We start from the raw sequence: 13,840 nt of genomic DNA, 5'->3' as shown, positions 1-13,840 counted from the left end.
CAGCGGCGCATTCATAGTCGTCTCCCCCGGCCTTTCTTGCGGCATTCCGCAGCACGTCCGCCCTTTTCCTCCCGCACTCGCTGCCACTCCTCTCCGCGCCTCGAAGCCGCAGCCCTTCCCTCGGCCTCGCTGTTTACCCCAGCGGCCGCGGCAAGGGCGGCTTGTTTGGGTCTCGCTCCCGACTCGGCGTAAACACTCGCTTCCTGCGCCCACTTCTGCCGCCGCCAGCGGTGCGGGCGTGGACAGAGCCGCTCGGGCTGGCCTGGATGGGCTTGGTTTTCTCACCTGCGTTTTGCTGCAGATGCTTGTTGCACACGCAATTTTTCACTGGTGACAGGGTTTCATTATCATGGTTTTATTGTTCACATTTGTTTCATTGTTAATGCTTCATTGCTTACCTTTGTTTTGTTGTCATTGTTCTATTGTTTACATATGTTTACTGCCAGAGCTTTATTGAATAATTTGTTTAAGTTAAAGTATTAATAATTTACATTTGTTAAACGCTGTAGTTTCAATGTTTAGATTTGCTTTATTGTTCATACTCTTACCATAGTTTAATTATTCAATCTGATTTAGTTCTTGTTTCATTGTCTAAACCCCCTTCATGTTTCCATCATGAGAGCGAGCCCCCCCCCCCCCACACACACACACCCACACACAGCCTCGGAGGTCGCGAAGAGGCTGCCCTCCGTGACTTCACGCAAAAAAGAGGAAAATGTAATCCATAAATCCATTAAAAGTAAATGGAATCCGGCGCAGGAAAATGAGAGTCGAGGATTTCATTAAACATTCGTAGCATCGAGGCCGACCACCCAGGACCGACCGGAAATGAATGAAAGCGAGGAGGCCGTCATGACGCGGGAGCTGCTCGCATGCTTGGACACTCGCATGCATCCGCATCCACATCCACATCCACATCCTCACACTCACACTCACACTCTCACACACACACACACACACACACACACACACGCGCGCGCGCGCGCGCGCATTCATGCATGCATCCACACACACACGAGGAGGAGGTTAAGCTGACGAACTTTGCAGCCACGGCGGGGGCGGTCGTTACAAAGAAAGATCGCGAGCAAAACGGCGGATGTCGCGCCGCCTCACTTTGGTGATAGCCGAAGAACAAGAGAAAGAAATGCATGCCCGTCGGTGCGTGTACGTAGGCCTAGATAATTCTGCATAAGCCTACAAAAGATCTAATTTTGCGAACGAAGCTATCAGAGGAGTCTCCTCGCCCTCCTTCCCTCCTTTATATCCTCTACTTTTCTCCCTTCTTCATGCCTTTATTTTCCTGCATCTCTCTCCCTTGCCATATACACCCACTTTGCCCCCCCCCCCCCCACCGCCCACCTACATCTCCCCTCCTCTCTGCCTTTTCCACCGCCTTATTCCTCTTTCACCCTCCTCCTCTGCATCCCTTTTCCATCTCCCTCTCCCTTTCCCTCTTTCTCTCTCCCTTCTTCCCAACCCTCATCCATCCTTCCCTCTCTCCCTCTCCCTCCCTCTCTCCCTCTCCCTCTCTCTCTCTACCCGGCTCTTTCTTGATATCCCTGTCTCCCTCCTTAAATTTTATTCGATCCTTCCCTCCTCCCTCCCTCTTTTCTTTCCCTCTCACCCTCCCTCTCTCCCTCCTTTCTCCCCCCTCCCCCCTGGCGGCGGTCGTTCGCACCACAAACTCGATCAAGCTCCGACCAGAAGCAGCGTGGGAGAAAACCACACAATGGGAGGGGGGAGGAGAGTGGGGAGGGGGGAGGAGAGTGGGGAGGGGGGAGGGGGGAGGGAGGAGAGTGGGGAGGGGGGGAGGGAGGAGAGTGGGAAGGGGGAAGGGGGAGAGTGGGAAGGGGGGGAGGGAGGAGAGTGGGAAGGGGGGGAGGGAGGAGAGTGGGAAGGGGGGGAGGGAGGAGAGTGGGGGGGGGGAGGGAGGAGAGTGGGAAGGGGAGGAAGGAGAGTGGGAAGGGGAGGGAGGAGAGTGGGAAGGGGAGGGAGGAGAGTGGAAAGGGGGGAGGGAGGGAGGGAAGGAGGGGGCCTAAAGGGAGGGGAAGCAGAGATGATGAGAGACGGGGTTGGGCTGGAGAGGTGTGTGTATGGGGGGGAAGGGGGGGGTGAGCATCCGGGCAACCTCAAGTGTCAGTCACTCTGAGGAGGAGGGCGAGCCTGCCTGCGAGGCCCCGGCGCCACTCGGCATCGCAGAGGAATTTCAAATTTGTGTTAAAAGGAAATAAAAATGAAGAGGACGATGGCGTTGGCGACAATGACACGGCATGATTGTGGGGATTATAATAAATTATAAAAATAATTACAATGATAAAAACAAAGACCATGATAACAACAGAAGCAGTAAGCAATAACAAAGAATCACAACATCAACCCACAAGCCTCACTCTCGCGGGCCAAAAACATCCACCGATCCGCCGAGAACCTTCGAGAATCCACGAGAACCGGAAGCTCCGACGCCAGGAAATTCGCCCCCGCCCCCTCCCCCCCCCCAAAAAAAAAGGTTGCATGAGTTGCACGTGCGACTCCGAAACGATCTTGAACTCGGGATGAGCAGAGCCGCCGGCCGCACGCACGCCCGCACGCACGCCCGCACGCCCGCACGCCACGTTGCGGTGCGGTAGGCCGAACCGGAAATCAGCAAGCGGCAGAGGAAGGTTGGGACGTGTCTGAGGTGGAGGTGGAGGTGGAGGTGGAGGTGGAGGTGGAGGTGGAGGTGGAAGCGGATGCGGAGGTTGAGGTGGAGGAAGGTCGGAACGTGTGCGGAGGTAGAGCGAGGGCGAGGGTAGAAGGGAGGAGGAAACAGCCTGACAAATATACTCACCTCCATCTGCATCTAGCATATCAAAAACCCGCACACGCAAAACAATAATAAACCAAACCAAATAACAGAGACCTCCCCCTCGGCAGACGGCGGCTCCGAGATGCCGACATGTGTACATTTCCAGCGATCGAAGCGAATCTCGTTAAACAAGAAAAATATCCAAGCACAGCTGCGGAGAGTGCAACGCGCTGCAGCATCAACACCCGCGGCTGATGTTGCATGTTGAAGAGGCAGAAAGCGAGGGCGAGGCGAGAAGGGCCTGGCAAGGGGAGGGGGAAAGGGAGAGGGAGGGAGGGGAAAAGGGGAAGGGTGGGAGGGGAAAAGGGGAAGGGTGGGAGGGGAAAAGGGGGAAGGAGGGAGGGGGAAAGGGAGAGGGAGGGAAGGGGGAAAGGGGGAGGGAGGGAGGGGAAAAGGGGGAGGGAGGGAGGGGAAAAGGGGGAGGGAGGGAGGGGAAAAGGGGGAGGGAGGGAGGGGAAAAGGGGGAAGGAGGGAGGGGGTAAGGGGGAAGGAGGGAGGGGGAAAGGGAGAGGGAGGGAAGGGGGAAAGGGGGAGGGAGGGAGGGGAAAAGGAGGAGGGAGGGAGGGGAAAAGGGGGAGGGAGGGAGGGGAAAAGGGGGAGGGAGGGAGGGGAAAAGGGGGAGGGAGGGAGGGGAAAAGGGGGAGGGAGGGAGGGGAAAAGGGGGAGGGAGGGAGGGGAAAAGGTGGAGGGAGGGAGGGGAAAAGGGGGAAGGAGGGAGGGGGAAAGGTGGAGGGAGGGAGGGGGAAAGGGGGAGGGAGGGAGGGGGAAAGGGGGAGGGAGGGAGGGGGAAAGGGGGAGGGAGGGAGAGGAAAAGGGGGAGGGAGGGAGGGGAAAAGGGGGAAGGGAGGGAGGGGGAAAGGGGGAAGGAGGGATGGGGAAAGGGGGAAGGAGGGAGGGGGAAGGGGGAAAGGGGGAAGGAGGGATGGGGAAAGGGGGAAGGAGGGAGGGGGAAGGGGGAAAGGGGGGGAGGGGATAGGATAAACAAGTGGGGGGAAAGGGGGAGGGAGGGAATAGGATAAACAAGTGGGGGAAGAAAGGAAGGCTTATGGGAAAGAGAGAGGGGGAAAGAAAGGGGGGCAGAGGGGGTAGAGAGAAAGAGGGACAGGGAGGGAGAAGGGGAGGAAAAGGGAGAGGGAGAGACTGATACAGAGGGGGAATGATAGAGGTTAGCTTCAGAGGCTTGGCGGGGCAGGCACGGCAGCGCAATAAGGTTTCAGCGATCACATCCGAGCTGGGTTCATGGGCGGGCGGGCGGGCGGGCGGGGTTGGTCGTCGGCCGGACAAGCTCGCGGCCGATTTCTGTTCCGCTAGTTCGTGCTATTTCGCCTCCGGATTGTCGAGTCGTCTATCTTTTCCTTTGCATTCCTCCTCCTCCTCCTACTAATCCCCCCCCCCCCCTCTCTCTCACTCTCACTCTCTCTCTCTCTCCTTCCCTCCCTCCCTCCTTCTCTCTCCCTCCCTCTTTCCCTCTCCCTCCCTCTCTCCCTCTCCCTCCCTCTCTTTCCCTCTCTCTTCCTCCCTTCCCTTCTTACCTCCCTTTTCCTTCAGCCCTGCAACCAACACATGCATCACACAAGGAAAAAAAACCGTCACAAACCGAAGCCAGAGCCCCACATTAACTCGTCCCGACTGACGGCGATCGAACACACCTGTTAAAAAGCCTCCCCAATGAAAGCACGAGAAGGCTGATCCCTCTAACGCATGCACGGTCACGGAACGCCACTCGAGAGGAAAACATCTTTTTTTTATATATATATAAATTTGATGCCTCCCCAATCGCTTCATTTTCAGCTTCTCTGGATCTGGGTTTTTTTCTCTTCTCTTTCCTCTTCCCTCTTTCCTCGTCGTCCTGTTGCTGCTCCTCGTTCTTCGACTCGTTTGCCGCTCGTTACGTGCGCAACTTTATTAATGGGGAAGTGACGCTCGTTTAAGTTTGGTTTCGTACGATTTGACGGCGATGGAGAAAGGGGGAGGGGGGGGAGAGGGAAACTGGGAGAGAGAGAAAAAAAAAAAACAGACAGACAGCGAAGGAAGGAAGGGAGAAACAAAAAAGAAAAACAGAAAAGAAACCAATGAAAGAGAAAGACAAACAAAAGCACTGCACAAACATCCATCCCATAATCATCCGGGTGACGCAACCAATATGGAAAATGTCACCGCGCCAGAGCCCAGGGCCCTCCCCACAGCGGCGTTGGAGAGTTACTGCTCCTATCTATTCACTGCACGCGAGGACAGTGCTGATAAGGTAACCTAGCGGCTATCAGGTCCATATTAAGGAAAGGGCCACCATAAGCCTTTAACAGCCGTAGTTTTTATTTTTATTACTCATTTTACCGTCTTATCATCTCTCGTTATCATACTTACGTGCTGAAAAACAAAAACAAAAGCGAGTTCTAACTTTCGTTTTTTTTTTAACGATTTCTCCCCCTCGTTTCCCCTCTTTTCACTTCTCGTTATCGAGTTCAAATGCAAGGAAAGACAACAAAAAGAGTTTTAATTGTTGCATCTTTTGCCGACTTTCCCCTCTAAATAGCTCGCATTCCTGCTTTATTTGCTCCCCGCATTTTCCCTTCTCGCCGCGAAGTACACGCACAAAAGATCCGCAATGAGCTCTAATTGTCCTAGTCGTGCTTACCCCCCTTTCCTCCCTTCTCCCTCCTCCCCCCTTCTCGTTATTTTGCAATTTTCCACTTCTTGTTCCATTCTGTACACAGAGTAAGCCCGCCTTGTGCATCTCATTGACGGTTCCGATGCGTGATTGCCTTTACGGTTAATAAGAGAACACGTAGGGCCGCAAACCCCATTATGAGTCTCCTCGCAATAATACATTTCTGTGTATATTGCACGTATATCTACTGATGTCTCCGTGTATGCTTTTATCTAGTCTCTCTCATCTGCCTATGTGTTTGTCTGTCTGTCTGTATCTGTCTCTCCTGGACTCTTACCAAGAGCGAGGAACAGAGACAGCCCGAAGGCATCCGACAGACAATTAGGGTTCATGATTAACAACATTGGAGGCTTTCCTATCCCACACGAGAGCTTTTGGCTCTCGCCCCGCTGGTAGTAGTGGTGGTAGTGGGGGGGGGGGAGGGGGCAGTCGGAGGGTTGAAGCATAATCGGATTGGTGCCGACATAAGGAGGGAGGAAGAGAGGGAGGGAGGGAGGGGGAGTTTTATTTTTTTTTTTGTTAGTGTATGTGTGTGTACGTGTACGTGTACGTTTACATGCACGTGTATGTGTGTGTGTGTGTGTGTGTGTGTGTGTGTGTGTGTGTGTGTGTGTGTGTGTGTGTGTGTGTGTGTGTGTGTGTGTGTGTGTGTGTGTGTGTGCGTGTGTGAACTCAAGGTAAAAATATTAATCACACAATCTCACACACAATACCAAACTAACAAACGGGTGTCACGGGCCTTACCGCAGTCTTCTCATTCTCCAAAAGGAAAATAAATTCTCCGAAATCAACCCCCACAAAAAGGGAACGCTGGCAACCCCCTAATGACACACCTTTAAAAACCCGTCGAGCGAAAGAAACGTCTGCATTTTTTACTTTTCTGCCGCTGCTGCCGGAGGAGGCTTTTCTCTGGCGTGATGATTCCGATGTGGGTCGAGCGGCGTCGGCGTCGCGAGTATTTTGCTCGTTATCTTTTTCCCCCCCCACAAAACACGACACATTTCCTTTCTTCTATTGCCCTATAATCATAATGGTCGATTTCAACTAAGAATGGAATCAAATGAAAGCTGAACTAAAGGAACTCCTTTTAGAGCCGACATTATCGTGTTGCGAATATATTGGCAATGCTCATTAGCGCCACAAGACTCCTACAAAGACACATGGCTCTTATTGTTTACCCAAGCACGCGCACACACACACACACAAACATAGCACTGAATGAAATTGGTTTATTTACACACGTGCGCGCTTGCAACCGTATATATGTATGTGATCACGTGCACAGGCAAGCAAGCAAGCAAGCAAGGCGGCGAGACCAGCACCTTACGTAACAGGTTTCCCCGAGTCACGAGAAGAACTGGTCTTGCTTGTTTACAGGTCGCTCGCAAGCCATTCACAAAACACGTGACCCGGCGTGGGCCACGACGAAGGAACACGCCTAACCCTCGGACGCCCGCACGGAGCGCCACCATCAACCAACCACCCAAAACAAGCATGCAACCAAATCAACAACTGGAGCAACCGACCTGTCAGCTAACCAACCCCCTTTAGCAACAAGGTCCACCGGCCGTTCGAAGTGGAAGGCGGTCGAGAGGCGCCCGGATCCGAGACCAAGATGCTCCTCAGGCGGCGCAGGTAGGGTTTGGGGGTGGGTCGGGGGGAAAGAGAAGGGAATAAGGAGGAGTGGAAAGCGGAGAGGAGGAGAGGTGAAAGGTGAAGTGAGAAGAGAGGGGGAGGAAAAGGAGGATCATCATGATGCGGAGGAGGGAGAAGGGAGAAAGAGGAATGAAGTGAGGAGGAAGGACGACTGACCGAGCAAGCACACCAAGGCTCAAATCAAAAACAAAATCAAGCACAGAAAAGAAACACAAGCAAGCAAGCAAGCAAGCAAGCAATCTCAGGTGTCACAAAACCTCATTATTTACGGCACCATCACCGCCGTCACAAGGCAACAGCGTCGGACTTTCAGCGGAAACACTCCGCCCGACTTCGCTATTTTAACAAGAACTGGGAAATCAAAGAAGTAATTATTTGTTGCCGCTGTGGTTGCTTCCTCGGACATGGAGAGCCGGAATAAAATAGGGGGAAGAATCATCGGCAACTCCCGAGAAATGAGGAAAATGCGAACCAAGGAAAAACAGAAAAGGAGAAAGGATGGGAGGGAGAGAAAGGAGGGAGAGAAACAGAAAGAACAGAGGAAACAGAGAAGCGAGCGAAGCAGAGGAAAAAAGAGAGAGAAGAAAAATAAACAAAACAAAAGAAAGGAAATCAAGAAAAGAAAAAGAAAGAAAAAAAGAGAGAACGCCAATTAACATAAAGATGACGACACAAACAACAAACATCAAGACAAGGGAACACAAAGAAACAAACCGAGAGCAAGGAAAGAAACAAAAACAGTTAGTGACAACAATTAAGCTCTCAGACAGCTCGAGGGGCCCTGTGGAGGGGGGAATGGGAGGGAGGGGGGGGGGGCAGGACACGGACAGCGATGCAGCTTCTTTGATCTTAAATTATGCAAGATTCTCAAAAGACGCACAACTGCTGTTTAAGAAAACCTGCGGCCTCTTTGTCTAAACATTTTTTTCCCTTCCACTGTTATTTGCCAATGCAGAATTTAAAAAAAAAAGGAAAAAAAAAAATGCTGAGAGACCATACACGTCAATGCTAATAAAATGAGCGATGCACTTCAATGTTCTCCTTCATTATTGTCATCATTATCCATTAACGATAATACAACACCAATTATATAAGACAACAATAGTAATACACATAACAAAAACAGCAATAATAAACAATGCTAACGATAACAACATTAATGCTCAAAATAATAATATCATAACTACAACAACAATCATACCAATAACAAGAACAAAAAAACAATAATAATAACAATTACCATCATCATTAGCATAACAACAACAGCAACAACACACTACGCCCAAATGCCCCAAGTGCCCCCGAGTGCCCACACATTGATTTGCAATGTTGATTGGCGCCCGCCCATCAACATTGCAAATCAATGTGGACTTGGGTGTACTCTAGCTTTCAATGTTTCTCGATGTCCCCGTTTGCCCAATAAAATAGTAATGATCATAATAATAATGATTACAGTAATAGTAATCATAACTAATACGGATTATAAATAATTCGCCTAACGTACAAGGATAACAATACTAAGAATACTAATAATAACACTAGCAACGACAATAGCCATAATAATGATAATCACAATAACAATAGAAATAAATACGGAGCAATCCAATTAATCCGTAAGGGATACTTAAGCTAATGATGCCCAAAAATAACAACTGGAGAGCCAATGACCGTAAGAAATGGCACATAGCATAAGAGGGACACCTGTGGTGGCACTGACAGATGATCGGTGTACAGGGCACGTCACGGCTCCCCCCCCCCCCCCCCCCACTCCCACCCCCAACCTCATCCCAGCTACAAAAAATATAGGGAAAACGATAAGGGGAAGAGGGAGAGGAGAAAGGTAAATAGGGAAGAGAGAGGGAGAGGAGAAAGGTAAATAGGGAAGAGAGAGGGAGAGGAGAAAGGTAAATAGGGAAGAGAGAGGGAGAGGAGAAAGGTAAATAGGGAAGAGAGAGGGAGAGGAGAAAGGTAAATAGGGAAGAGAGAGGGAGAGGAGAAAGGTAAATAGGGAAGAGAGAGGGAGAGGAGAAAGGTAAATAGGGAAGAGAGAGGGAGAGGAGAAAGGTAAATAGGGAAGAGAGAGGGAGAGGAGAAAGGTAAATAGGGAAGAGAGAGGGAGAGGAGAAAGGTAAATAGGGAAGAGAGAGGGAGAGGAGAAAGGTAAATAGGGAAGAGAGAGGGAGAGGAGAAAGGTAAATAGGGAAGAGAGAGGGAGAGGAGAAAGGTAAATAGGGAAGAGAGAGGGAGAGGAGAAAGGTAAATAGGGAAGAGAGAGGGAGAGGAGAAAGGTAAATAGGGAAGAGAGAGGGAGAGGAGAAAGGTAAATAGGGAAGAGAGAGGGAGAGGAGAAAGGTAAATAGGGAAGAGAGAGGGAGAGGAGAAAGGTAAATAGGGAAGAGAGAGGGAGAGGAGAAAGGTAAATAGGAAAGAGAGAGAGAGCGGAAGAAGAAACAAGAAAAGAGAGAGAGAGAGAGAGAGAGAGAGAGAGAGAGAGAGAGAGAGAGAGAGAGAGAGAGAGAGAGAGAGAGAGAGAGAGAGAGAGAGAGAGAGAGAGAGAGAGAGAGAGATAGAGAAAGAGAGAGAGAGAGAGAGGGGGGGGGGGTAGGGGGAGAAGGAAGAAAAATGAAAAGGAGAGAATGAGAACGGAGGAGACGCGAAAGACAGACGCGAGTTTAAAGACTTAACCTTTAAACCGCCTTCCCGCGGGCCGCTGCTCCATACTCGCTGACCTGGTTATCGCGAGCAGCTGTTTATGCAGCAACGTAAACACCCAACTCTTCTCCCCCAAAGCGCTTGGCGTTCGGAAACATTCTCCCGAACCCCCCAATCTATACACACCCATCTCCCCCCGGTGTCTCGCCCACGTACATCACCCCCGGGGAATCGCTCGTCGGTAGATGATGGGATGAACGATCTCCCCCCCCCCCCCCCCACGTCTCACTGCTGTTAACAAGGCCACGGCGAGAGCGGGTCCACGTTCGGCTGCATTCATTGGGCTCTTGTGTTCCCTCATGTGTTTGGGGCTTCCAAGGGGCGCCAGCCGAGTTAATGCGATTGCCCTCTACCGCCTTCACGCCCCGGAATAAATAATTAAACATATACATAATGAATGACTGCAATGGATGGTGGAGACCTCAGACAAAATATTATTGATAACATGAAATAAAATCCACTTTCACAGACGAGAGAAATCCGCTTGGCCTAAATGAGGAAGAAAAACAAGCCTCTGAGCAAACAGCGAAGTGGGAGCGCCCCGACAGGCCAAGGGGTCGACCTCATTACAACCTTCGCTCCTTCCTCTACCTATCCCTTTCCCGTCCCTTCTTATCCTTCCCTCTCCTCTTCGGCCTGTCCGCCTCGGCCTCCCCCGCCCTCCGCCGCTCCACGCAAGGGCCGCGGACACAGCACGGGAACCGAAGCGGGAAAATCAATGCTTAGCGTTCGGACGAGCACCAACGTTCGGGCGGCCTTCTGCCGTGCGCCCACACCTTTCCTGCCTACCTTCCTCCCGCCCGCCCGCCCGCACGCCCACGCCAGCGCAGTTCGGTCTGAGTTATTTATCCAAGTCTGTTGCTCCTCCGCCTCACCCTGTTCACCCTCGGTTGCCCTCTGGCAATCCTTCCCTTCCCTGAGGACCTCCTGCCTACCCAGGGAAGAGAGCCCCGAGAGGTAATCCGCCTCCTTTTGCCTCGCCTCGCCTTCCCTCCCCTCCTTTCCCCTCGACGCGCCTCGCCCGCTGAACCCGGTGACCCCCTCCCCCTCCCCCCCTCCGGCGGTTCCCTCTCGCCCTCCTTGCTTTCCGCACGTGACCTCAAAAACCGCAAGCAAAACTTCTCCTCAGAGCACGCTCGATAATCTCGAAGCACCGGAGCTTCAAAGCCTCGAAGCCCTAGAGAACGACGAGAATGTTATCCCAACTAAAGAAAACACTCGTCTGCTTTTGAAACAAGCCTTCGGTTACATAAGATGCTACCGGAAGCAAACAGAAACGCACGGGCTAAAGTATAATGAGAAAGAAAAAAAAAAAAATAAAGAAAAGAGACTTGGGCAGGTAAAACAAAACTCCTGGTAATACGAGAAATTAAACGCACAAACCTAAAGGGAGAGTAACAAACACAGAACACGGGACCAAACAAACAACCAAACAAAACAATAACAGAGTCGGGATCAGCAAAACAAACACGAGAAAAAGCGCCCGAGTGCGAGTTACCCGAGCGCACGAGTTGCAAGCGCGAACCACGGACGACGACGCAGTCCTCGCGAGGTGGCCGACGCGTTGCCTGGTTACGGGTGACGTAATGCTACTGTTTTGGATGGCGGCGGACGCAGGCGAAGGCCGGCCGCTGGCCTCACTCACGCCCTGGAGTGGCACAGAGTGACAGCGACGAGAGGGAGTGAAGGGCCCCAGGTTTCTATCAATGTGTGCACATTGCATATAGACTGACTGACTGACTGACTGACTGACTGACTGACTGACTGACTGACTGACTGACTGACTGACTGACACACTCTCTCTCTCTCTCTCTCTCTCTCTCTCTCTCTCTCTCTCTCTCTCTCTCTCTCTCTCTCTCTCTCTCTCTATCTCTCTCTATCTCTCTCTCTATCTCTCTCTATCTATCTCTCTCTATCTCTCTCTATCTCTCTCTCTATCTCTCTCTCTATCTCTCTCTCTATCTCTCTCTCTATCTCTCTCTCTATCTCTCTCTCTATCTCTCTCTCTATCTCTCTCTCTATCTCTCTCTCTATCTCTCTCTCTATCTCTCTCTCTATCTCTCTCTCTATCTCTCTCTCTATCTCTCTCTCTATCTCTCTCTCTATCTCTCTCTCTATCTCTCTCTCTATCTCTCTCTCTCTCTATATATATATATATATTTATATATACATTATAATAATAATAATATGCACACAGATATACACTTATTTATTTTATCTATTTATACAAAAGGGAGCATCAATGTCAGGTTTAAACAGCAGGAAGACAAGCAGATGGCACGAATAAAATTGACGGAGAGAGACAGACAGACAGAAACATACACCAAGACAGAGACAGCCAGCCATCGAACTCCTCTGCAGGGACAGCCAAACAAACCTCGGGCATCGGCCTTTTGGAGCCTCCGACCATTGTTCCCACAGACAATGACATTTAAATGATAACGGACCTTTCATGCGGATCATTCGATGTCAAAGAGAAGACAATGGAATCCGGCAATTTGCCCGGGGCGGATAAAGCGTGCGGTTAATACCAACATCTCCAGGCAACAAATACATTGTTATTGAGAGTACACAACGCAGGTACAGTGCCGAATACGAACTCCTACATGGGCCTATTCACTCTTACTTTAAGAACTTGTCCCTTCTATACAGGCCTGGATATCTTTACGAGCCTGTCCCCTCTATTTAGGCCTATAGACCCTTAATGAGCTTGTCCCTTCTACTTATGCCCTTAACATTTTTGCGACCTTGTCCAATCAGTAGACCTATATATTCTACTCTACGAACTACCGAAACTTCTATACAGGTCTTTATGCGCTTACTATACTAACATATATGAAGTGTATTATAGACCTGATATATATATATATATATATATATATATATATATATATAATATATATATATCCCTATCGAACTTTTTTCAATTTAATGAGTAATATGGTTCCAGATGTGCGATTCAGCATTCATTTCATGACTGAGCGGAAAACAGTCTAACATCAAAGAAACACACTGGGGGACGACTGTGGATAGGAGGAGAGGGGACGAGAGGACAGACAGACAGAGGGGAAGAGTGAGAGAGAAAGAGAAAGAGAAAGAGAAAGAGAGAGATAGAGAGAGCGCGCGTACAGGAAACAGACTAATCAGAGAGCCTGCCACCTGACCCCAGCTCTCAGGCAAACAAACACAAGACACGTGCCATCACCCGTCTGTCAGATATGCTTCCGGGTGTCAAGGTCACAAGGTCGGGAGGGAATGTGGAGGCGGGGCAGAGGGTTGGGCATGGACGAGGGGTAGGGAGGGGGGGGGGGGGCAGAGGTACATGGTAGGGCATGGGGCGAAGGAAAGTGGGAGAGAAGCTGGGCAGGTGTGAGGCGTGAGGGGGGGGGGGGGGGGCAGAGGATGGGTGAACATGGTGGGGGGGGGGATTAAGAGACAAAGTGGGGATATGGGGGAGAGAGGAGAAATGGGTGAAAAAAGAGGTTATGGACGCTCAAAGAAAGTAGGAGAATGAGAAGCGAGAGAAGATATCTGTCACCATGACAACCGCCTCCTTATCTCGCTAAGGTACGCCGCCGGGGGAAGAAAGCTCTCTCGCGCCGACACCCTTTTCACAGCCATTCCGCCTTATCGCCTAGTGACAAGGGCGGCAGAGATAGGGCGCGGCACGTGGATCCATCGGCGGGAGAGCAGCCCTTCCCGCCCTCGGTCTCATGCCTCGTTGCAAGTAAATATTCCCCAAATTCAAATTCCCTCTTCCTTTTCGTCTAGAAGCGAAAGTTCTTATATCGATTCCGAAGTAAAAATACAACAACTCCGCGTCAGACGAGATTTGCTAAAACTGACAGACGATGAATAAAGTAAAATAATATTAATAATAATAATAATAATAATAATAATAATAATAATAAAATAATAATAATAAAGTCAACCAACCGAGCCTATTTATTTTACCACGT

The 13,840-nt window shown here is 50.5% G+C and overlaps 1 protein-coding gene across 1 annotated transcript in view; it reads right to left on the bottom strand.

Moving 5' to 3' along the window:
- Positions 1-13,840, bottom strand: part of LOC125047813 (reticulon-1-like) — a 96,386-nt gene that overhangs the window by 69,642 nt on the left and 12,904 nt on the right. The window lies entirely within an intron of this gene.

The sequence above is a fragment of the Penaeus chinensis genome, chromosome 42 (genome assembly GCF_019202785.1).
Source record: "Penaeus chinensis breed Huanghai No. 1 chromosome 42, ASM1920278v2, whole genome shotgun sequence".
Classification (NCBI taxonomy): Eukaryota; Metazoa; Arthropoda; class Malacostraca; order Decapoda; family Penaeidae; genus Penaeus; species Penaeus chinensis.
Note: the sequence above shows the minus strand (reverse complement) of the source record. Positions and strands in the feature narration are given on the sequence as shown.